Source organism: Durio zibethinus, chromosome 1, assembly GCF_047325235.1.
Source record: "Durio zibethinus cultivar Kanyao isolate XHJ-2024 chromosome 1, ASM4732523v1, whole genome shotgun sequence".
NCBI classification, from domain to species: domain Eukaryota; kingdom Viridiplantae; phylum Streptophyta; class Magnoliopsida; order Malvales; family Malvaceae; genus Durio; species Durio zibethinus.
In genome coordinates, this window is record NC_143162.1 from 11,256,925 (window position 1) to 11,283,364 (window position 26,440).

At 27.8% G+C, this 26,440-nt stretch overlaps 1 long non-coding RNA gene across 7 annotated transcripts; it reads left to right on the forward strand.

Moving 5' to 3' along the window:
* Positions 1–14,450: 14,450 nt before the first annotated feature.
* On the forward strand, positions 14,451–18,910 carry LOC111312130 (uncharacterized). 7 transcript variants are annotated; one of them, XR_016343335.1, is made up of 8 exons: positions 14,451–14,774; positions 14,869–15,015; positions 15,693–15,757; positions 15,878–16,016; positions 16,129–16,190; positions 16,411–16,511; positions 17,628–17,746; positions 18,581–18,910. It is a non-coding gene; the product is annotated as an uncharacterized LOC111312130 (long non-coding RNA). The 7 variants fall into 7 exon arrangements; XR_016343325.1 differs by having other exon boundaries at positions 14,452–14,774; positions 18,505–18,910; XR_016343332.1 differs by having other exon boundaries at positions 17,647–18,910.
* The last annotated feature ends 7,530 nt before the right edge of the window (positions 18,911–26,440 follow it).

A 26,440-nucleotide genomic window follows, 5' to 3' on the forward strand; every position in this document is an offset into this window, starting at 1 on the left:
AGCAGAAAATGCATAATCTTCTACCATCTTCAAAAATTATCACCATCAAAATGATCCAATTTGACAAAACTAGAAGTCAATTCCCTGAGAGTTGCTTTAGTAGCCATTGTTGAATCGAATAAAACCTTAAGATTGTCAGAGCAAACATTGAAAATCTAGAATTACTGCTTCTAATAAATCTAAAATTTTGAAAAAAAGGCTCCAAGGCATGTAACGGTGTCACTTTCATTTAGGTTTTATTTGTCTCCACCATATTATTTAGTTAGTAGATGTGTAAAAGGGTTGCAGATAATAAATTTTGAGAATACAATGAAGCCCAATGATTAACTATATTTTGCACTAACAAAATCAGTCCATCGAGTAATCATCGATATATCACAAGATCACTGAATTTCTATATAGGTTTTTTATAGCAAAACTTTTATAAAAGAAATTTGGAGTTTGAAGAAAGAATGAGAATTTCAACAATTTTTTTTGTATACTTTCAGAATACCAAATGAGTCTTTTATAAACAGATAAGTGTCCTTTCTTACAGACATGACTGTCTATTTTAAATAGATAAAAACTATCTATTTTTGAATAGTTAAAATTATTTATTTTGAATAAACTTATCTATCTATTTTGAACAGACTTAACTATCTATCTTTATTTTTTCTTTTTTTACATGAGACTATTTTTTATATTTTATTTTAAAAATCTCCAACATGATTTATTAATTGAACCACTAGTTCAATATTATTTAAAAGCGAGTTAATTGAAAGTTTGGTCTTATAAGAGAGTCGAATTGATTTAGATTTTAAATAAACCTGACAATCTAAAATATAATATAGTAACATGATACGGACATGCTTTAAAAAGAACAAATGTCACATTGTTTAAAATTTTAGTAATAACTATATATGGGTTTAATAAAACAAAAGATATATCTCATATTTTTGTGTCAAAATGAATTGTGATATGCAATTTTTGTGTAAAACACAACATGAATACACAAATTTTAATATTTTATGCAATATAAATACATAAATTATCAAATTTAGTGCCAAATCATTAATTCAATCGATCTAACCAACGATCTAGTCCAATATGATAACTATGCTTTGAAGTCATGCTTTAGTAATGGTTTTAAAATCAAACAGGAGATTGAAACAATGAGAGTTTTAGCTATTCATTCAATCTGCCAGTCCAATTAGAAAGAAAGTAGTGTTAAATACATGGATTTGGTATTAGATAAATATATTATTTTGAAAATATTTAATAAAAATAAATAATTGGTGTAAACACTAAATTTGATATCTTGATTTGAATTTAGATTATCTGAATTTATTTGGGAAAAACACATTAGATTTTGGGATTAAGTTATTTTAACTTTAAATTTATCAAATCTAATCATATATATATATATATATTATATAACAATATACATAAATAAGTTTGCCACATAGATGCCTATATGGATAACTCTCTTAAATGACACATATAATAATTTTTTTAAAAGAATAAAATAGTTTCTTTTAATTAAAAATTAGATAATTTTAAATTTATTTAAATATCAAAATTATTTAAATTATAATTGAAAATCAAATCAACTTAAAGATATATATTCTAAAATTAAAAATATAAAATATGGATTTTATTTTTTTAATAAATAATTTTAGTTGTTTACCAAATAACCTTATTTAAAAAATTATTTAATTATCAAAATCTTAACATGTTTAAAAATTATAAAGATTAAGCTTATCCAAATCTTTCAATAATCTTTTTTTATCTTGATTTAAAAAAATTATCTTTTTAAAATATCTATGTAAAGCATTAAAAATTCAAGTAATTTTATGTAAGATTTTAAAAATTCAAAAAAAATTTCATCTTAAATATTTAAATAATAAGATTATCAAAATGATTATATCAATTTGAACTTTAATTATTAAATTTATATTTAAAATAAATGCAAAAATTTAAATATCATCTTTATCACTTATTATATCCATTTTAAATTTTAAAAAATTAATTTAAAACTTATCTATTTAATCTTAGTTGCCACTAAAGAATTCTTTTACAAATTTAAGACTACAAATGTAATGTGTTATACATCAATTTGTTTTAATTTTTTCAATAACTTTTTTCTAAGGTATATTCTATTACTATTGTAATTTTTTTTTGTTTCCAAATTTTTTCTAAGATATATTTTATTATTATAGTTTCTTTTTTATGAAAAATAATATTTTTTCAATTTATTTTTTCTTTTTTCACATATTTTCTAACATTTTTCATATTTTGTATAATAATTTAGTCAACATTACTAAAGTGGAAATGTGTTTATACTTCTTTTATTATTTAATTTATCATTCAATAATATATATTTTTATTTTTTAAAAAAAGATATAATTTATTTTTATTTGATATAATTTTATAAGTATATAAATGTTATTGTAAACAAAAATATCTAAAGGAAAGACATAATTTTTTTTTATTGTTTTCAAAAAGTTTTTTTTCTAATGACAAACCAATATATATAAATTTTATATATGTTATGAGTTTTAAAATTTTGAATATAATTTTGAAGAGACACTAATTTGTATATATATATATATATATTCATATTAAATAAATAAAATTATTTCGTACATCGCATGGGTTATAATTTAGTTTTTTTATATGATAAAACTTTAAGTTAAAATTTTAAAGATTTCAAAGATAGATATCATTTAATAAATTTTTGTTAAATTATTTTGAATTGACATTTTGAAAAATTATTAAATATTTTTGGATTCTTATTTTTCTCCAAATTAATGGTTAAAATGTTTTTGAAAAAAAAAATCAATTCTTTTTTCTTTGGTTAAAAGGTCAATTTTTTTAAACTTAAGAAGAGGTCGATGCCCTTCTAAGGACGGTTATTCCCCTCTTTGGTTTTTGCCAAATGATCAATCCTAGGTTCAATCATTCAACTTACACTCCCTTTGAATTTTCAACTAAAAGCATTAATACTTCGTTTGAAAGGATCAATCCCCTCAACAAAAGATCAATCCCAAAATCAATCCTTTAACTAACAAAAAGCTTTCCTCTATTTTTTTTTTTTTAAGTAAAAGGATCGATCCATTATATAAAAGAATCATTCCTCTAAATGAAAGGATTAATCCCTTCATGGAAAAATCATTAAATTAGTTATTAATGATTGAATTTTTTAATTTTAATAAAACAAAAGAATCGATTCCTTCAAGCAAGAGATTGACCTTTACACGCAGACAAATTCAAATCAAAGCCAAAATTTAAAAGATTCAGTAACTATTTTTCAAATCCAATCATCCACAATGACTAGGAATAATATTTCAATATAAAAAGAAACCTCCAACACATTCAAGAGCAGGATATTACACTCTAATAAAATCAAAAGCCCATATTCTTTATTTTTGGAGCATTTCAAGTGTTAAAGCTTTTTCCTTGTATTCATTTAAGTTCATTTCGATTGTATTAGCTATTCATCTTTATACTTAAACCTTGCAAACATCCACCTATTAAAGGTCTTCTTTAGTTTGGATATTCTTTTGTCATTAAAAGAGAATTAGTAAGGGGTGAGGTAATCTATTGAGAGCCTTGTGACAATTCTATTTTTATAGAATTATCATAGGACTTATTGAATCAATTAGGTTACTTGCTTAATTTTAGCTTAATCTTTAGCAAATAAGGCAAAATTCCACCTAAACTTGTTTGCATTATCTCTTCAGTAGGATACTTGATCAAGCATGGAATTAAGGTGACTTGGCATTGACATGTAGGATGAAGGAGTGCCACGGTAACAAGACCTCAAGTTTGAACACCTTGGATGTCATGAAGGATAAGGAAACCATGCAAGAGGTATTTTTTTTTATGCCTAGGCCGAGAAATGCATGAGCAAGCTGCCACCGTTTTTTTTTTATTTTTTGCATGAGCTGATTGGGTGCTAATGTGAGGTGAATTTCATGCATTAATTGAGCCATGAAGAGGTGGATGAGCTGCCAAGCCATGAAACAAGCCAAATTGGGAGTCAAAGCAGGAAGAATGCATGACACTAGAAGACAATTGACAGTTGTACAAGCTGCCAAAGAAGACAGCTGCTACATTCCCATTTCTCAAGCTAGAAATGATGTGCAAATGAGCTGGCAAAAGAGTGCTTAGATAGTTGATGAGTTGGTACAAAGATTGAAGATCGCATTGGTCCAAGTAGGAGACTATACATCGGCTGCACATGAAGCTACAAGATAACACCCCCCCCCCCCCCCCCATGCAAACCAAAACTACCTCTTGCTAGAATGGAATTCCTGCCAGCGGTCTATTGGTCCACTTGGACAACCATTCACCCACTCTTGAAGAGCACATGAAGATGATGACTTGTTCCTTAGTTGGCAACCTCCCATTGGTCACTTGGCATGACTTGGAGCTAAGCTGGACACAAGTACAATGCAGGAAGGTAGTCACGATTTTAACATGAAAGAGACTCCTCTATTGAGCTAGAAAATGAGGCAGTTGATTTGGCTTTTTGCTGCACCATGATTGGCCATTTGAACTAGGAATTAGCTATTTATAGCACATTTTGCTGCAAAAGAAAAGGGCCCTCCAACCGCCTTATAGATTTTTCTTTCTTTTTCCCTAGCAACTCCCAGAAACTGGTAGCCTCCTTGGCTGTTTGGTTTTGTGGCTTTTGTAGTGGATTTCTTTTGTATTTTTTTTAGATTTTCAATTCCATTTTACTCTTTTTTCATACCTCTCTTGTAGTTAACTTCCATTTTAATTTTTAAGAGCTTAAACCTTTTACTTTTCTACGCAAAGTTTTTATTTCTTGCTTGTTTCCTATTTCTGTGTCCAGCAGCTTTTAGTTTCGGTTTTTCTTGCATTTTGAGTTTTTTTCCTTTGAGTTTTCAGTAACTTTTTCACTCATTTAGTCCTTCACTTTGTAGCTTAGGTCTCCTTTCAAGTTTGCAATTAGCTTTAATTTAAACCATTGTCTCTCCCATGCAATTTCCTTCTTCTCCATTCGGTTTTGACAATGTTTCCAGCACTGTTACAGCCTTTGTTTTTACATGTTTTCATTTGTTTTCTTTGGTTGGCTGGGCTTTATTAGGATGGTTCTTGAATGCTATTAGGTTAAGAAATCACCTATGGGCCTCCAAGCAACTTGAATCACCATTTTCTTCTTTGTATTGTATTTTAAGTTCTTATTACTTTGTTGCTACTTAAATTTCTATTTGAGCTGTTTATTGCTATTTATTGGTCTGTTTCATTTAGTTTATTTACTTGTTAATACCCTATTTTTCTTCCATGCTTCTTTTGTTTAATGTTACCTTATTGTCCTTTTAATTTTCATAGTTCTTATGCTTTTTTATTTCATATCATTTGAGCTTACATAGTTGCTGACTTTCTGTTTTAAGTTCGGCCAAGTTTTCTTTTTCTTATTTCATTCTCTAAAATTCATGTTATTTACACTTGCAATTTGTTTTATAGCATTTTATGTTGCCATTTTAATTTCAAGCCTAATTACTTTCAATCTCTTGTTGCATAACATCATTGTTTTCCTTTACTTTCATTCTATTTTGTTGATTTGAAATTCTGTCCATGTATTATGTTTAACATCCAGTTCTAGCTTTTAGCCATTTCATGTTGCATTCGTTCCCTTTTACTTTCATTGCATGGATATGTCAAATTAAGGGCTGTTTTAGGTCATCTTCATTTAGATATAGCAATTTAAGTTTGTACTTAATTTTCATGCATGTTAGTTAGTCATGTTGGTTTAGGCCAAGAGACAATTTAGTTCATTTTTAGGTTTATTTTCATGCACTTTTCACATCACTTATGTGCAAGCATTTCCATTTTATGTCATTTAAATTTTCATTGCTGATAGTTTAGAATATAGTGTATCTCACATTAGATAAAAAAATTTAACTATTGATGAAATAATTAACTTTTATATTAATTTTATTCATATTTTAAATAATTATATTTGAACAAAAATAATTATTATATGGTAAATGGTCATAACTATTTATGTATAAATATATTATTATTCATAAAAATCATGATTATACAAAATTTTATAACCATTTGAATAGAAATTTATATATGTTCATTCATTATAAATAGATCTTTCAGTAAAATAATTTTCAATAATTCTGCTTAGAGAGTTTTAAGATTTTGTTGTATCCTAAAGGCATAATTGCCTTTAAGAAAGTATTATTCACACTTCAAAGCCAAAATTCTTTTATATTATTTCTACTCTCTTATTTATTTTTCTAATAATTTAAAGACAATTATGAAATTCATATTTCATATAAGGAAGATACAAGGAAAAGAAATTGGCAAAGTTGGCAAAATCGACTTTTGAAACAAGCACAGAAAGTTTCAATTATCCAAATAGAGTCTTGGTGAAATAAATATTAAATATAAGATAAGTTTCTTGTTATTATTTTTCTAGTTTTAATATTTAACTAAAAGAATTGATGATTAATAATTCATAAGAGACCTTGAATCTCATTGAATTTTGCTTTCTTTATTGACTATTCTTTTAATCTTTTAATTCTGAATTAAATTATTTAATTTATGATTCATGATTTTATGGGATTTTAAATGAGGATTTTCTTGATCATGGCATTGAATGGTCATAAGTATAAAATGGATATGGAGTACTTGCCAACTTTGGTTATAAATCTTTTATAGCCTTGTTATATTTTGGTAAGACCATGGTTATCAAATCAAAATGATAAAAGTTCTCGAGAATTATTTTAAGGCATAAAAGAAATTGTGAATTTATAAATCTTTTCGAAAAAGAAGTAAGTATGTATGTTCTTATCATAAAATCATATTTTATAATCCATATTCCATGATTGCATTTTATTGTCAAGAGAATAATGCATGATTCATATTATTTGATTTATATAATATTATTTCGACAAGATATAAACATATTATCTAAGATAGCTTCAATTCGATTTGAGAAGTTATATAATTTTTTGTAACTAGTTAAAATGCTTTCTATTTGTTGGATGAAAAGTTTCATGTATTTGATAATTTGCACACAAATTTTGTATATAGTATCGTGTTGTTATACATGAAATTATGGTTGTTCTTAATGACATGAACCATGGTAGATATGGCTTTAATGTCCATAATAAAATAATTTTATAAGTATCTATGAGTTGGTATGAAAGTCTCAAAAGAAGATTATAGAAAGCATGAGTTTACTAAAAGAAAAACCAAATTGGAATTGATTATATTCTACATCATTCTTATTGATGCATACTCTCATGTTGAGTTTAAATAAAAGTTTTGAAACTTTTATGAAAAAGAAAATATTAAAATATAAAATATTTGTTAGTTCTCTTTCACTAAAGGTAGATTTGGATGCCTCCTGCTTAAAAAAAAATTACCAAATAGTGAAAAGATAATTGAAATGACAATTTGATTAAGTATATATGATATCTTGATAATTGAATAGAACATTCTTTAATAAAAGAATGCATATTTGCACATGGTGAAAGTGACAAAAATCAAAAGAAATAAAAATTACCACCATAGTATTGTAAGATTTAAGTATAATTTTATGAGTATATTATACAAACTAATAAGTATAGTACACTTATTAAAGTAAAATCATAAAAAGGTTTTTAAAAATCTTAAAAAGACTAAAATGATTTGGTTTATTTATTGAGTTTATCTAATTGCACTAGAAGTATAATTGTATTAAAGATGTATAAAAGTATGCAAATATAATAGTTGAAATTTATGAGTATAGAGTTGTGGCCACAATCAATACCTACTATTTCTTAAAATGACAAGAACAAGGCAACAATGTCTAAAGCATATGAATGATATGCCAAATGAAAATTTTGGACATATTAACCTGAAATGATTATATTAGATATTCAATCTTAAGTGGGGGTAATTATCATAAAAGAAAATTGAATTCCAAGATATTATGTTCGTAGTACTACAAGTAGAATGGATTTAAACTCTTACTATTAAACACCAATAATGAAAAACCAACTTTGAATTGGTAACTTCAAATTACAAAGTTTAATAGATAAAAATAAGTTATTGTTTTATGTCTATTAAGTACTAGTAAAATCCGTTCAAATTTTAAAAAATAGTATGATCCATTGCATGGGGAGAATGAGTTTTATTCTCTTAATAGAGTTTATTATTTAAATGTCTGAAGCAATTAAGACATAATGGAAACTCTGCCCATATAAACATAGAAATGGTGCCACTTTACTAAGAAGAATTTGAGTCTCTCTTGTAAATATTTATAAATAAAATAAGCAAATGGTCATAACAGTGTTAAAGGTTATAAACCTCTGGCAGAAAAATAAATAAGTATTATGTATGTTCTATTTTCAATTCTAACACTAGGAGTTGAGGTTTAATCTATGAACACCATCAATTTTGTTAGAATTCTAAGATATATAGGCTAATTAAAGGTTTAAATCGAGAGATATTTTTTTGTATTCATAATATTTATTTATGTGAAAGATTAAAGAGTAAGCACTAACATTCCAAACTAATGAGAGATTATTGGTAGTTTATAATGTAGTGTATCTGACATTAGATAAAAAAATTTTAACTATTGATGAATAAAATTAATTTTTGTATTAATTTTATTCATATTTTAAATAATTATCATATAACAAATGATATTAATTTTCATTTCATGTATGTTAATTTGTTTTCAAGTTGCTAGGTTAGATGTTAATTTAAAGCATTGCCTTAGGTATATAGTAACTTTCTTTTTATAATAAGTTTTTACTCTTAGTTGTGTGATTTCATAATTTGCTAGTAATTTAAGCTTAATCACTTCGTTAACTTTAGGATTAATTTAACTAATTTTAGTTTTAAATCAAACTCACTTTCTCTCAAAATTAGATATAGTTTAGATGTCTAGTTTCGGTACATAGCCCTGGGATAAACATAATTCAACCCTTGTGGTGGAGATTACCATGTACTTAATTTGCTATATTACTTGTATGGTTTGTATATTTGCGGAGATTGCTATTTTATTCTTGAAAAGATAAAAATTGTAATTTATAAAAGGATTAAATAATAATGGATTGGTGCTTAGCTAGAAAAACTACCGAAGATGATGTAGGCACCTTGTTGGAGAAGGGTTGAACTTTTATATATTGTTTTGTTTGCTTTTTTATCCATATATTTTTTACTTACATATTATTTTGTTTTAAATTGCCTTTTGCTAAATTTATCAATTTCACTATACTTGGCATTAAATTTATTTATAATTTTAACAATCCAATCAACCCTTTTTTGGATTGCTTTTTACGTTTGAGTAAATAATTGGTACCAAAGTTTTGGTCTCTTTTGGAGGTCTAATAACCTTGAGTGAAAGATCTTATGATTCAAATTGATCTTGTCCAAAATAATGTAAAGGAACAGAAAGCTCCAAAGTTTGAAAAATATGAGATTTGACAATGGAAAATGAGAATGAAGATGTTAATTATGGCTCATGACATTGGAGTATGGAAAAGGAAGAAAAAGGTCTTTAAGCTTTTTCAAATGATAAAAACTTCTTAAAGAAGTTACAAGATAATTCAAAGCCAAGTGTTTCTCTATAAGGCTCTTGATTCCCACGTCTTAAACTTAGTCTTTACTTGCTTAAACTCTAAGAAAATTTATGTTCAACTTAAAGAAATATATTAAGTAATAAGAAAAAAGATGTTCAACATGAAGTGTGTCTCATGGCCCTTGGAATGATTGTTACATCAATTGGTGGTCAAAGTCACTCAATGGTAAGGCCTTCACTCTTCATTATTAAGAACTATTCCTATTTAAAGATAAGGGTGAAACTTTTTAATTAAGCTAATGATTATAAAGTGTGGGGGTGATTATGAATGGTCCACTTATTTAAAAAAAAAGATAGTAAATGGTGTGAAAGTTGTCAAGGATGGAAATGAGTGGGATAATAATGATATTAAGATGGCTTAACTAAATGCAAAAGCTATGCGCACTGTCTTTTATGCATTGTGACCAAGTGAATACAATATGGTTTTCTTTGTTTTAATGCCAAGCAAGTATGGAAAAAATTGATAATCACAGATGAAGGTACAATTCAAGTTAATTAAGGAATCAAATATTAGTATGCTCACACTTGATTATAAGTTCTTCAAGTTGAACCCAAGTGAAAGCATTGTCGATATATCAAATCACTTCATTGATATCATGAATGGCTTAATTAAAGACTTTTAGTAAGACTTATTAATATATTGAGAGGGTAAACAAGTTCATTACAAGAAAATAGGCTTTCAATGATGAAAATTTTTCATCTCTAAAAATGGTTATTATCAATAGATTTTTGATAAATTACCAATATATTTATGTGAATCAAAATTTTGCCTTTATCAATAGAATCAATGGCATAATTCTATTGATAAAAATAGAGAATTATTGACGGAATTCAATTCTATTGGTATTAGTGCATGCCAAAATAACTAAATTGACGCTAATATTACCAATAGAATTAGCAACGAAATTTCATTGGTAATTTTATGATTACAAGAGATTTAACAATAGAAAATTTTCGTTGCTAGAACATTATTTTTCTTGTAAAAAATATATATATTTTAATTTTATTATAATTTTATAATTGTTCAATCATAATCTAACAATAAATTATTTTTATCTGCAGATCCTTGACATGATGCCATGTGTTATTTTATAAATATTTCCTTTCTTTTAAAAAATTTATTCATATGTCTTATGGGTTTTTCTGTTCATCAGTTATACAAATAAACACTATTTAATGAATTTGCAAGGCAATTTTTTTTAAAAAAAAAATTTACGTCTCCTTTTTTTGTTTTAAAAACGTTTTATTCTTTTTAAATTGGATGAAAACATTGAACCAGAGCAAAAACTATTTGTTTAAACATTTAATGAATCATTAAACCCCATGTTACATAGATCATTCATACCAGAGAAAAAACGTTCATCTGATTTTAAAGTTCTATCCTTTCGCATTCCTATTTCAATTTTTTTTGCAAAAAATTTTGTGGTTTTCTAAAAAAAATAATAATGATGAATATTTTTCCCTAAAATAAGGAAGGATTAATTCTGAAAAGTCCCTTGAGATCTCCAAAAAGCTTAATCTTCTATCCTTAATCTAATATCGTTCAAACATTATCGCAGGAGAAAAAACCTCCTTTCTCCCATTTAACTAGCTAAAATATTTTTCCTGTTCTGAAGTTTCGTTTTGGTCAAGAAGAAATTGATTCGCAATTGAATCGAGGGAAAGCAATCAATCTCGTAAGTAAATTATTTTCATTCCTTAAAGAATCTCCTTTTTGTTTCCATCACATTCAAGATTTATGTATGTGTTCTTTTGGCTTGGCTCATTGATTTAATACATCTCTGTTATAGGTTTTCACTTTTTTTTTTTTTTCTCATTTGGGTAAATTATGTCAGTGATTGCTAATTATTTAAATTTTAATTGTCATTTCTGTTTGAAGCAAGTTCTATCTGTTCTTTGGATTAGAGAAAGAGAATTGTGGCAAATCCCAATTCCAGAAATCCCTCCATCGTCATCGAAGCTTTGATGAAACAAATCTATGACTGCCTAGGGTTTAACGAACCAAAGTCAGAATAATGTGAATCTAACTGATTCAAAGAAGTTTTTTCGGTGCCTTGGAGTCTTAAAGAAACTCAGTGTGTGTTTCCTATTTTATCTTTTCTTAGCTTGCTGCTAGGTTCTCAATTGACATCTTTCATGGCTAATCTATATCCTTTCTTTTACTAAAATAGATTGACATGAAATGTGTGATTAGCAATAAAAGAAGCTTTATGCAATTTCTCACTATTATCAACCTGCAACTATTTGCTCATGTTTAGATTCATCATATTACTTTGAGTTGTTAATTCAATATAGCAGAAAACAATTATACCGACATTTATGTGATCATTCATTGAAGTGTTATCTATTTTATAATAATGAAAATTTTATTTCTAGTGTATCTATTCTATACAAACATTGATGTTTCTTAACAGTATGTGTCAACAATGGCATGTGTTTTATAGTCGGCAGGTAGGTATGGATAGGGGACATGTAATACATATGGTAATTTACAACAATAGTTAAAAGCCTAACATAGCTAAGAGATATTTGAGCATGATATGATGTTGTTATGATTTTATTTAGTCTTTTATGGTGTTAGCCTATAAATGGACTTTTATCAGAACCTAAAATATCTTTTAAGCCATGTGTAATGACCAAATTGGTCCTATGCAAGTTAACAATTTTTTTTCTTTTTTTTGTAAACTGTAAAACTATTTACCATTGTCAATTGTTTCAAATATTTTTCTAATATGCGGAATCCAATATAATGTGTATGCTTCTATGATATGAAAGAGTTTAATTTTATGTTTTTGCTCATGTAATAACCAATTCCTACTTATAATTTCCTTCACTTCTTTATGTAATAGAAATGATTTTGTATTTTCTAGATTGTAGAGATTTGTCATACATACATACATACATAATCATATTATGAATTTGATTTATAAAATAGCATTCGAACCTACTGCTTTTAGTCAAATTGTTTAATCAGTTTTATTAGAAATTGTATAGGTTTCGAATCTCTCATATTTTGATTATATTAAATACTTTGACAGATTACAAATCACTTTAAAAAATGAGGTCTTGCATGCAAAATTAAGGTATGTTGCTCTATAATTTTAATTGTTTGATTAGTGAATCTTTATTGTATTATGACTTTCATGAAAAAAAGATTATTTTGTATTGTTATCTAATCTAACATAAACCTGTAAAATAGCATAATCTTTATATTTGCTCACACTATTGTTCTCTTAACTTTAGTGTAGTTGTCTTTTGATAAAACCTTTCCTCTTTAAATGTATGTGTCTAAAGAAATTAACGCAATAGATGAGTCATACAGCGTAATGCCTTAGCTATTGATATCATTAGATTTGGTAATCTAAGTCTATGAATTAATGTATCCTTTTTAATAATATACTAGGATAATTAATGTGTCTCAATATTAAAAACATATATATATATATATATATGATTTTTTAGCCAGTAAACTATTGTTTACTTTTATTTACAAAAAATGTATTATAAAAAACAAATGGTAATAAAATTTATGCTAAGCTACTATTAATTTTATAGTCAAATAACCGAAAGAACTGTTCATGCTCTTTATTGTGAATAAACTTTAGTGATATTTTTCAAGGTATAAAAATAGAGTTAGAAGAGCAGCTATAAATATCGTTAAGGGGGCATTGATTGCATACCTTAGTTACAAAAATGCTTGCCAATAAAGATTGGCGCAAGTGATTAAGGTTTGTAATTTAGATGTAAAATATTTAGATTTGAATTTTCACGATCTTTTATTAGTAAATGATTTGTAAATTCAAAAAAATTAAAAGATTCGTAAATTTTCTTTATGAATTGACATTTTACTTTAATTTTAAAAATAAAATAACTTTCTATACTCTTAAACTTGTTTTTTGACCCAAAAAAAAACAGCTACAGCAATACTTAAAATGCCTAACATAACGAAGATAAAAAATAATTGAGCACCCCGTGATCTTTGTATGATTTTATATAGCGCTTTATGGCATTGGAATGTAAATGGACCATCATGACCGTTTAAAAGATATTTTAGGCCACGTGCAATGTCACAAGTGGTCCTATACAAAAACATAAAATGTAATTTTTTAAATGGCAAAACTACTTATAAATATCAATTATGATAATTAATTTTTAAATATGCGAAAGTCATTATAATGTATAGCTTCTATAATATCAAATAGATTTTTTTTTTATCAAAGAACAATTGTTTGAATTGTTATCTTATACTTATGTCCGTCTTTTTTGTTTTATCAAAGAGTTGAGATACCTGTTATTTTATTTTATTTATCGTTACATTTTAACTTATTTTTTTATATTTCATTTTGTTAAATAATTGAAAAGAAATGAAAATATATACCCACAATAAAGCATAAAATATAATCTTATAAAGAATTATTAAGGGTCAAAAAAACGTCATCTAAAATTTTAATAGAATTCATTCAATTTTAAATTGTGTTTGTATAATTGTATTTGAATATTTTTATTTAAGAGTATAAATGATATATTAATATTCGTAAATTATTTAGATTTAATTTAAATAAAATTTAAATTTTACTTAATTATTATCAAGTCAATCTCAAATAATTTAATTTATTGATCGAATCAAATTTTAATATTTTTATATTCAATTTAAATAGTTTATGAATTTAATATAATTTTTATATTTTAATATATTTTAATTAATAAAATATTTTAAATTTAAACTAAATTTAAGTATAAATAATTAAAATTTTATAATATAATTTATTTTTATATATCAATTAAATTTAATTAAATAAATTTGAATAATTCAATTTTTATATAAAGTAGAATTCAAATTAATAAAATAAAATTTAATCGAATTTTAGCTAAGCTCAAGCCTACTCCCGCCGACCCCCTCCTCCCCAACACGCTAACGGCACCCCGACCCTCCCTCCTAGTAGCGCTGCTGCCTGTGCGACCCCATCCTCCGCTGACCGCCATCCCAACCGGCACCCGACCCCTACGCAAGCTGCGCGCCCTCCGCTGCCCAATCCACCCCTTTCGCGAGCTGGGCTCCTCCCTCCCCTTGCGCTACCAGCGTCTCTTTCAGCCATGGCTATCGCTGGTGCCCCCTTGGAGGCCTAACGGGCACTTGGCCTCCCCCTTTCCTCCTCATTTGTGTTCGTATACAAAGGTTTTTTTTTTGGGGGGGGGGTTTATTTTTTAAAATTTTCTGTTATAATTTTTTTTTGGGAAAAATAATATATTGATTCTTCATTCTCTGTTAGCAAAGTCCAATTATCTCATGGGCATATATATGATAACTACTGTTGGTGGGAATGGAGGTTAACTTGGGGGGGAAGCAGTTTGTTTCCGATAAACTCCGTGAAAAGCTCTCTCACTTGCGCCATGAGTGCGCGTTGATTGTTAAATTGGTAAGCTATATGATTTTTATTTCCTAATCATTTACTTGTAAAATGATGAATACTATCTCATCAATACATCAATAAACGTTGTGCTTGAGATTCTCCATGTGTAATAGGTAATTTCTAGTGGCCATGAATTGCTGTGTACTTCTTGAATTGACACACCAAACAATTTTGCATTTGGTTGTCAGTTGGCTTGACATCTTTGGCTATTCACACTCTTTCATTAATCTTCTTTTGCCTTTAGAACTTAGATTTTTTGGGCAAATTATTAAATATTGCTTAAATATATTTTTTTTGTATGTGTGGGCAAGAGTTAAACTGGCAATTATGCTAGTTGAGGTAGTTATTTAAGATTTTATGCCAAAACTCTTTCCTACAATATTGCTTGCGATCAGGTTTATATCTCAATCTTTCCAACTTTGTTAGACATGTGTGCTACTTTATTTAATCATGTGTGCTAGCTTAGTTAGACATGCGTGTAGCATATACAGCAGCAACTAGTTAAGTGTGTAGAGAATTTGAAAACAGTTTGCTTGCTTGTAAGTGCTGCAGGGAGTTTCCCCAACACCAAAAGCTGTGTTTGTATGTACACAAGCCAATATCTGCCTAGTGTTTGTTAAAATGCCTCAATGAATTTTCAGCATGTGTTACTTATAAAACCTGTTCTGTTTCCCTTTTTTTAGTTATAAAACTTGAAAATTAAGAATGAGGGCATTAGCAAGAGGAACATGTTATTAATGGCAAACAAGTAAGTTAAAAAGTTTCAACCTTTTTTTCTATTTACATGGGTTTATTAGACTGGTCCTCCTCAGTATCATAGAAATGGTTAGCATCGATAAATTTCTTCTCTCTTTTGCCTTCGTCCCAGCATGCTAAAGACACTTGATAGATATCAGAAATGCAGCTATGGTGCAATGAAAGTTAGCAAGCCAGCCCAAGAGCTTGAGTTGAGATGGCAATAATTCTATCATTGCACAATATTTACTGCAACTTAATTTGAGAGCTTGGTATGTTCATAAACTGTTTGCTATATGTAACAACTATAGTTTTTGCTAGTATGTAACCATAGATAAAGACTTAATTGATAGTGTCTCTTATTGTTAATCTTTGCTGTAGCAGAGCTGCTATTGGGAGTACCTGAGGCTGAAAGCTAGATATGAGGCCCTACAACGCACTCAGAGGTAATTAGTCTAACAACCATACTTAGCTTTAGATTTTAGATTAACTTGATAGGCTATTTTTGCATTTATCTTTATGTTTTGAACAGTTTTTGTTTGTGAGATTGAGAATATGTATGCATTTGGAAGGACAGGGCAACATTAGGATTGTAATTACTCCTGCTTTAAATTTTTGAATATGAGCAGTTTTATGTGCAATTTTGTTTGGTCTTTGATTCAGCAGAAATCTTCTTGATCAAGACTTGGGCCCCTTGAACTCCAAAAGAGCTTAAGCAGCATGAGCGTCAACTACAGTCATCCTTGAAACATGTCCGCTCCACCAAGGTAACTTTACTGGATTTACACGTTGTATTTAAATTTACATCATCCAAACCCTTCCCCCCATCTTCTCTTTCTCTCTCCTTTGCAATTTCAAGAGGTATTTTATTAATGGAGAACAGTCTTTCAAGTTTTGGAAGAATGTCTATTTTATATGTAAATTTTGGAAGAGCATGAAATTTGGCAGCTAGTTATATCAGATAATGGATGCAAAATCATGATTCAAGCATGAATATATAAGATGTAAACAACCTTCCAGCAATTTCCTGATAGGTGCTGGTTATGATAAAATCAGTGGCATTCTTTGCTATTATGTCAGCTGTGAATTGACGTGGAAAGTGATACTTTGCTTCTATTTCTTTCCATTGGACATTTGAATCTCCATACTTAGTTTTCTCTAAAGCATGAGCTATAGTTCCTTGCAATTAGAAGATGTAATAAGTGCATCTCAATTGTCTCATAGATAGATGGAAATAATTTACAAATTGTTATTTTTCAGAACTAGTCAAAGACCGTTATGGACCCGACTGATTCCAAGTTTGTTTTTCTTTTGAGATGCAACCAAATTTCCATCACTGTAGTTTCTAGTTGTGAGGTCTGGTTTACATTCCATATGTTCAAGGATTTGGCAACAGCATCCTAGTCATGAGAGACATTGAATCCAATATTCCAATTAAGTTTAAGTCCATGGAATAAGAAAATAACAGCAAGGCAGAATAAATGTTAGACACCAAAGTATCACACATGTGCAAATATCTCTAGATATGGTTTTAGGGTGGTTGGGAGCACTACAAATGAAAGTTGAAGGGTATTTGAGAGCATTAATTCGCAAAAGCTTGATGAGGTTATTAATTTGCAAAAGCAAGTTGAATATGCTCTAGGTATTTATGTATTTATTCATGATCATCATTTTTTACAACTTTGTAACTTGTAAGTTGTGAGAAATGCCACTAGGTTTTCATTAAGTTGTGGTATTGTGTCTAATATCTTGATAATATATCTGTAGTGAGAAATGCTAAATGATTTTCATAAGTTGTTGCATAGTGTCTTGATAATATATTTGTTACTTAGTTCTCTTATATAACATGTTCTCTTTGACTGTTTCTTAATAAACTTACGTAGTTGGGCATTGATGATGAAGATATCAAAGAGGAATTCATGAAAACCATAAAGATCCAATCCCTGAAGCTGGTCCTAGTAATGCAGCAGGATTAATCTTTTAGCATATGGTGCATTAAATGGTAAACTTCTAGTCTTATATCTAATTGCATTACTGGATTAAGTTAGATTTTTGGCTAGTCTAGTCCAATATCAGTATCTTTCTCTTAGTGCATGGTGCGTTACTGTATATATAAGTTTTAGGTTTGTATGTGTAAAGTTTGTAAAAATTTTGAAAAAGATTTTTTTATCAATAAAATGAAGAATTTTATTTATTATATTTTTATTTTTAATATATTTTAAAAGAAAATATTTTAATTTTTAGAATTAAAATTAAAAATGAAAATATTTTTATCGATAAAATGAAGTATCAATAAAACCCATTAGTAATGGAAACTTTTGTTGTTAATGGGTTTTAATGATGGAATTTTGGAATTAAAATTAAAAATATTTTAAATAAAAAAGTATTGGAGATGAAAATTTTTGTTGCTAATAGTTTTTACGATAGAATTTTAGAATTAAAATAAAAAATATATTATCTAAAAAATAATATTAGCGACAAAAGTTTGAAATTATTGATGGAATTTTGTCACTAAATTCTTTTTTTATTGACAGGATCTTTTCATTACTGACAAAATTCTTTTAGCAATTCTATATTTTTCAATAAAATATTATTGATGAAATTTTCGTTGATAATTATTTTTAGTGACAGAAAAGAAGAGATTTAGTGATGAAAATTTCTTTCACTAAAAGATCTATTTTCTTGTAATGGTTGTTGAGTAGTCTATAGTGGAAATATACTTACTTAATCATGTGGTAGAATCTCATAATTTGTTTATAGGATAAAAGCAGTAGTTCCTGTGGAGAAGCAAGTAAATTTTGGCGATAAAACTGATTACTTGAGCCTTTTTTTAAAGATATATGCAGCACTTGCACCGATATGTTCATAGAGAAGCAAGTAAATTTTGGCGATAGAACTGATTACTTGAGCCCTTTTTAAAGACATATGCAGCACCCAATATGTTCATGGCCGTATCATCTTCCTGTCGAGTAATATAGTTTAAAGATTTGGCCCATTGTATCATCAGTAAGACGAGTTCCGAGGCATTAATAGATCATGAAAAATAAGAATATTATTTACTTTCACACTTTTCCTCGACTTAGGTGATAAAGATGCAAAACGCACATTGTCATGTGGGTCACTAGCGAGTGATCATGTGATAAATGAATTAGCTTTACTTATTTAATTATGAAACGTGTGTTTTAATTTTGTGTGACGCTTGGGTGATGGTTTAATTTTTATATTATTAATTTATTATATAAATATTTGTATAAATTAAAAAAGATAAAATTACGAATTTATTGAAAAAAAAAAACATTTTTACTTTCAGTTTGTGAATTCTGATTTATACATTGAAAAACTGTTTTACGTATAAAGTAATAAGGTAAACAACAATTTATATTTTTATTAATAAAATTATTCATTATTTCAAGATTCATTAATGGGTTTTTGTAAGTAAAATTATTTATTGTACTTTTTTCAATATTTTTTTATTATTGAGGTTGTCAAGTTTTGAACCTTTGTTAATAAAATAAATAATTTAATATTTTGTCAATAAATCGTACGAGAGTTAAATAATATTTTAATAAAAATTACTAGTCAATTGAATCTAACAATAAATATTTACCTCTAAACGGTTCAAAATGTTGAAAAATTTGTTATTCAAATAACTAATAAAATAATTTCTTTTGTATTCTAACGGATGAATATTTTATTAAAATTAAAGAAGTAATTTATTAATACATAAATTATAGCATGCTTATTAGAGGAAAAAAATCGTTGTTAATAAGGTAAATATGATTTTACAAATGGATTGAAAATGATTAATAGACGTGTACCAAAAAATGAATTGAAATCATTTTGTTTTTCTTTTCCAACTTTCGATCATTCTTTTTGTTTCTTAGCAATCACGATTTTAGAATCGACTATCTTCATTTATCGTATTAATTGCTTTATGAACTAGAATGTTGTTTTGTTAATTCCATCATATAATCCCCAAATTTGAAGTTCTCCATAATGTTTCTCTAAATTTGAAGTTTCTTTCATCATTTCCTTATCATCTTCATTTTGCCCCTATCATTATTGAGTTCAATTCATAAGTCATGCAAAGATCTTTTATGTGTTGCATCTTTTATTTCTTATCATTTTAATTTCATGACAAATATAATTCAGCTATATATCTCCTAAATTCATTATAGGGAAGCAAAAATGATAAGGTAAACTAAAGAAAAGGAATATTTGATGCAAGAATAAGTAAGGAACAAATAGGTAAATGAACAATTTCAAAGCATATCACTAGGATAATTGTTGGATAGTATAACAACATCCAAATAATGAATATTTAGACAAATTTTAACACTAATCTAGAATTATTTCTTAAAACCTCATTTTATCGATTCCTTTAGCTCATGAAACCAAATCATACCCCTATCTTGTGGATTCTCAAATGATATTGGTTTTATATTCCTAAACTACCTTTTCATATAGCAAAGATATCATCTTTTACTTAAACTGCTCTTTCGGGTTTTCAATTTAAGTCTTTCAATTTTTATTTTTTATATTTTTTAATTTTTTAATTTTTTATCATTTATCATTTATCATTTTTCATCTTTCTTTTCACTCATCACAATGTTTTCGTCGACTTTAAATCAATCCTAAAAAAGACCATAATCTCATTGTCTTTGAATTTTCCATAAGTACACTTTAATTCAATATATGATTATTTAATCAAAGCATTGACATTTGATTAAAATGAGCTTTTTGAGGCACGTAATGTAGGTTATGGTGAATTTTTTTTTTTCTAAAAAGTGGATAGATTAGGCTCAATATATGTATTTGAAAGGTCATAAACCCAAAGATCATATCTTATCATTTAAGGCACTCAGCATTTTGCCTATTCTCTTTATTTTCCTTTCATCTTGAAATTTTTATTTTTTGAATTTTTCATGGCTTTGCTTTACACAAAAGGGCTTTCCTTTTTTTGCCCTTCAAATAATTTGCGACCTTCATTCTATCTTTTCGTGAACAATTTTTTTTTCAATCTTTGTCCCCTAATATAGAAAACGATCCTTGGTGGGTTTCTTTCTAAAAAGATCACAATAAGCTTAAAAAATGTAGCAAAAGGATGATTTTACTTTTCGTGTGAAAGGTAACAAAATGATGGTGATGGCCATTGTTCATCTTAAACGTGAATTTATTTTTTAAAAAAATATTTATTGAATAAGAGCAAACTCATGGATAAATAATTATACAAGATCGCATGCTTACAAAACATCTATAATTTCTCCCTTTAATAGATGAAGATAGCATGTCAACTTTAATTCACTTTGCATCTCAACAGATTAGGGATTTAAGCCATCAATCTTATAAACATGACTAAAGTTTTCGAAATTGAATCCTAAATTTTTGTCATAATTGTTCAAACATTTTATTGATTAGAATACAAGAATGAGTGAAATATGAAAGGACATAAAAAATAAGGATGGAAAGAAGAATGTGTAATGCAATGCACTTGTCATTTTATTGAAATGAAAGACAAACACTAGATCAACGCATAAAAGATTTTCCTAACATTTATTATATCTTAAAAACTCTAAAGATAACAAGCAACTATCATAAAAATCCTTTTAGAATTATGCCCTTACATGGTCAGGCAAAAAGATTTTCAACAACATCTGATCCTCTTTTATTCTTAAAATTTATCAAGCTACCATCAATGAGATTTTATGCCTTATGCTTAAAAGCAACATAATGATAGGGCTAGACATATAAATGTGTGTTTGGGGTTAAAATGGTGGCTGAAAAATTAATGTTGATACTGGATGATAGGGATAATGAATTAATGTTACAAGGCCTTGGTACATTGGGAGATAATAATATAGAGTGAAGTATTCAAACTAATGCCCCTCATTGTTCACAACATGAGCTTCATTCTTTCTTGGGTGTTTCACTTCTCTTTACACTTGTAATCTTTCTTCCATCTAATTTTTTATTCTTGATGACATTTTTAATAATCTCGCATGAGATCACCATGTTAGCAAATTTCTTAGTGGTGTTCCTAATCATTCTTTCATAATATAAAGCTTTCTAGGTGTTGATAAACAAGACAATAGTTTCTTTCTCTGTGAGATGTGGTTACTTGTATAGTCACATCTTTTCATCTTTGTACGCATTTATTAAAGCTCTCTATTGCCTTCTTTTCCATAGTTTGCAAAGACAGATGATTTGGATCTAGTCTATGATGTGTTAGTATTGAGAAATGAAAATAAGCACTAACCTAAGATCATGGTGTGAAAATTAGAACATCATACATTAATTGAAAAGATTAGGTATACCTGTTTAGGTGATCATTGTGAATTCATGGAAGCAAAACATGTAAGCACTAACATAAGATCATTATGTGAAAATTAAAACACCATACATTAATTGAAGATATTAGGCATACTTATTTGGGTGGTCATTGTGAATTCGCAATAGTAAAACAGTCTCTGAAATGGTTATGGTCTTCCTCTTTGCTCTTTTCTCTTGTCAATAGTTTCTCAAATGGTTAGTTACCATATATGAGAAGTAAATAAGAGACTTTAGCCTTATTAATTAAATAACTCTAATAACCTCCCCATCAAAGGCTTATCGCGCCAAAAGCCTACATAAATACCATACCAAACTAACCCAATAAGATGAGCAAAGCTCACACTTAGATGATCGCATTAAATTAATTAGACTCTCATGCTTGTCTCATTTTAAGACTAAATCCATTAGCCAATTTTATTAAATCATATTACTAATCAATAGTAGTCCACTTACGAAAAATTCTAACATTCTCCCATTTAAATAATATTAATTGGGTTGTTTAAGTTTAAAAAAATTTGACTTGAAAACAAGACTTTAGACTAATTTACTTTACTTTAATATGGCAACAATTTTAAAAACAATTTAGCTCTTGAGACAATATCTTAATGATTTTGTCTAATAAACCATTTAATACTGAATCATGGTAGTCTTTATGCCTTTTATTGACATAAGACCAATCCACGATTTCAAGTACCAAAGACTTTATCAATAATGGATCTTAGTGTGATTATGTAATAAGAAAATAACACTTAAATGTGATCTTAATGTGTTATTTTGATTGTTAGTCCTCTTGCTTATATGTCTTCTTAATATCTTCAAGATCATTTGCTGGTATCATTTATGAGACATACCCAAAAGACATTAAAATTGTCCTTAAGACAGATACCACATTTTAAGACTTTACAATGCATATAGCAAATTTTAATTTTCCAAGTGTACATGTATTAACATAATAAATAATAACATGAATATTAAACTAACGATGATCATTATTCAAGCATAAAATCAAATATCATGTAAATATTTCAAACATAAAGAAAGGGTCTAACATAAAGATAAATCATAATGTGTGAGTGTGAAACACAATGATTTACTACTACTAATGAATTACATCTAAATACCTTAGAATACCCATGCTCTCGACATGTTTACTAAACATTATAGGTTTTAACCCCTTAGTTAAAGGATTAGTAATCATGTTTTCAATCTCAATGTGTTCAACAACAATTTCACCATTTTCACAAAATCATTGACTTTAAGATATTTTATCTCCAAATGTTTAAGCCTATTAGTGCTTTTATTGTTCGTAGAAAATAACACAGCAAACTTATTATCATAATAAATCTTCAATGGTTTAGAGATAGAATCAATAATGCAAAGACCTGAAATAAAATTCTTAAACCAAATTGCTTGCATAGCAACTGCATCGCATGCTACAAACTCAGCCTACATGGTAGAAAAAGCTAAGAGTGTTTGCTTCATACTCTTCCAAGACACAGCTCATCTAGCCAACATAAAAGTATATTCTAAAGTGGACTTCATGTTATCTTGACAACTAAAGAATACCCAACTATTTCAAGATTGTCCACCTTTTTGTAAACTAACATATGGTCTTTGGTCTTTTGCAAGTACCTCATCACTTTCTTAGTAGCAACCTACTGATTCATGCCAGGATTAGAAAGATATCTCCTAAAAACTCACACTGCAAAAGCAATATCTGACCTAGTGCAAACTTGTGCATACATGAGACTCTCAACTACACTAGAACAAGGTATGTTCTTTATAAATTCTTTCTCCAAATCAATTTTTGGGCACTGACTAATGTTAAGTCTATCACCTTTCATAATGGATGTATCCTCGGCTTTACAGTTTTGCATATTAAATCTACGAAACACATGATGAATATAAGATCTTTATGATAGACCCAACAAATTTTAAGACCTATCTCTGTGAATTTCAATATTAAGAATAAATTAGGCATCCCTAAAATCTTTCATGTTAAAAGTCTTAGACAATAACTATTTAGTTTCATGCAACAAACTAACATTATTATACGCTAACAAGATATCATCCACATATAAAACAAGAAAATTATACTTACTCTCACTTATTTTAAGGTATATATATTGATCAACTTTATTTTTCTCAAAACTTAAAGAAGTAACTATCTTATCAAACTTTAGATACCACTGTTTAAAAGCTTGATTAAGGCCAGAGATAGACTTTTCAAATCAACATACCAAATGTTTTTTTCTAGATTTCTAAAATCTCTCAAGTTGTACTATATAAATCTCTTATTTGAAATCACCATTAAAAAAAGTTGTCTCACATCCATCTAATAAAGCTTTAAATCAAAATGTGCTACTAAGATCATAATGATCCTAAAGGAACTTTTGGAAGACACTGGTGAAAAAGTTTCATTATAATCCACTATTTCCCTTTGTGTAAATTTTTTGTCACTATTTTAGCTTTGAACCTCTCAATTTTTCCCTCAAACTCCTCATTGCTTTTATACACCCAATTACAACAAATGGGTTTACACATTTATAGTAGTTCAACAAGCTCTTAAGCACCATTTTGAGCCATATAATTCATCTTATCCTTCATTGCATTCATCTGTACATCAAAGTACAAACTTTTAATAGTTTTACCAAAAACTACATGGTCAACTATATAATTGATATCATAGTCACTCTCTCTAAGATTAATTACATAATCATTAGAGATGGTAGATTTTTTTTGTCTGATAGATTTTCATAGAGGTATTATAATATTATTTTTCTGAACTTATGGTACATCGATAAAAATAAAATCAATAAAATGAGGGCTTGTATCCAGTTGCCCTTAATCTCCTATCTTTATAACTACTGGCATAATATGACACTGTGTTCTAGGCAAAAGAATGAAGACTTGACTAATAGATTCATTATTATTCACAACCTTTTTCGTACCATTTTTAAAAACATCTAGCTCAAAAAACTTTACCACTCGTGACTTTACAATCTTAGTTTCACGTGTAAAACAATAAAACCTATATCCTTTAGAATGGTTTGGATACCCTATGAAAAAGTAACGAGTACTCCTAGGTTCAATCTTTCTTTCAAAAAAGTTATAGATTCTAACTTCTATAAGACATCTCTAAACTTAAAAGTGGTTCAAGTTGGGTTTCTTACGAGCCCATAATTCAAATGGTGTTTTAGGAACAGATTTACTAGGTACCCTATTGAACATATACAAAGCATTTTTAATAGTTTCATCCCAAAAAGATTCAAGAAGATTAGTCTTACTCATCATGCTCCTCATCAAATCCTTTAAGGTGCGATTTCGCCTTTTAGCCATACCATTTTATTTAAGACTACCAGACATAGTATATTAGGTAATAATCTCATATTCTTGTAAATATTTGGCAAATGGTTCCATATGCTATTCAATTCACCATGTTTAGTCCCATGTGCTATTCAGTTTCACCATATTTGCCATAATGCTCATCACCATAGTCAAGCCTAGCAACAATGACTTTTCTTAATTGTTTTTCTACCTCGGTCTTAAAAATTTTAAATTTATCAAAAGCATTAGATTTTTCACCAAGTAGGTGAAGATACTTGTAGCAAGAATAGTCATCAATAAAAATAACAAAATATTTGTTACCACATAAAGTAGATGTAAGAGGTCTACTAATATCAGTGCATACACTTTTTAAAAGGTCAAAATTGTAAGTTGCCCCTTTCTTCTTAATCTTAGTTAATTTACCCCTACTACAATCAACACAAGTGTACTTTTCAAAAATAAAGGATAATAAAGTACCATCTTTTATCAATCTTTGAAATCTTTCATTAGAAATATGACCTAACTTTTTATGCCATAACAGGGAAGAGTTATATTTAATCAAAGATCTTTTAGACATTATCTTTTCAACATTAATGCAACTATATTCATTATTGAAGTCCAAACACCGTTTATATAAATTGTCAACAAGTTTAAATTCACCAACAACATTTAAATTTAAAAACAAATCAATTTTTTCATCTCCAATGCCAAAGTAGTAACCACGTTTGTCCAAATCAGAAACTAAAATAAAATTTCTCCTAAATGAAAGTACATGAAAAAATATTTTTCAAAATAAGTTCAAAATTAGAATCCAAATGTAAACCTATTGTTCCTACATAACTAATGTCTATTTCAGCATTATTTTCAACTTTAAGTTTGGCTTCTTTCTCACTTGGCTTTCTTTTGCTTTTGAACCCTAGCAAGGTAACAACAACATGAACAATTGCACCATTATCAAGCCATCACAAATTTGGTGGGGAACTAACAAAATAGGATTCAAAACAAATAAGAGCTAGTGAATTACCTTCTTATTTATTCT